This window comes from Pristiophorus japonicus, unplaced genomic scaffold (assembly GCF_044704955.1).
Source record: "Pristiophorus japonicus isolate sPriJap1 unplaced genomic scaffold, sPriJap1.hap1 HAP1_SCAFFOLD_42, whole genome shotgun sequence".
NCBI lineage: Eukaryota > Metazoa > Chordata > Chondrichthyes > Pristiophoridae > Pristiophorus > Pristiophorus japonicus.
Genome location: NW_027254090.1, coordinates 6,719,080 through 6,719,715, shown reverse-complemented (window position 1 = coordinate 6,719,715; position 636 = coordinate 6,719,080). Strand labels below are relative to the sequence as shown.

At 47.5% G+C, this 636-nt stretch overlaps 1 non-coding gene across 1 annotated transcript; it reads left to right on the top strand.

Moving 5' to 3' along the window:
* On the top strand, positions 1 to 72 carry trnaw-cca (transfer RNA tryptophan (anticodon CCA)). Its single transcript has one exon. It is a non-coding gene; the product is annotated as a tRNA-Trp (tRNA).
* The last annotated feature ends 564 nt before the right edge of the window (positions 73 to 636 follow it).

The window sequence follows — 636 nt, the reverse complement described above, 5'->3', positions numbered from 1 at the left end:
GACCTTGTGGCGCAACGGTAGCGTGTCTGAGTCCAGATCAGAAGGTTGTGTGTTCAAATCACGTTGAGGTCACTGCTCGTTTGGGTAATCCCGGAATTAATATTTTCTTTGCTGTTTGGCAATAACCAGACCCTTGCTCCAAGGTCTGCCTCACTGTTTCCCCGGTGTCAGGCAGAGAAACACCTATTGCCCTCATTTATTTCTTGTGACAAGACACAAAAGTTCAAAATCAACCTGCAGGTGGCCATACACCACACTGGATAGTCAGGACAGCCGAGCGGTCTAAGCTATTGTGTTCAGTCTGCTCTGAAAGTGTGGGTTTGAATGCCACTTCTAGCACCTTTTATTTTTAGTCATTAAGCAAAACTCATTTGCTTGGCACAACGATCAGCTCCTAAAAAGTGGGATCCTGCAGTTCACCTGCTCGCTCAGCATCTCCGTCTGACCTGGTGCTGAAGGTGGAGATGTTTCCGCAGTGTGGCCGTTCACACGTTCACCTTACTGTCATGTATCTCACACTACTCTGCAGTTCTAAGTCGTTTTGAACATCTCTTTCAGCCAGGTGTGGGTACCTTCAAAGGGGCTAAAGTTAAAATCTACATCAGACAGGATGCCAGACCGGTCCATCACAAGGCT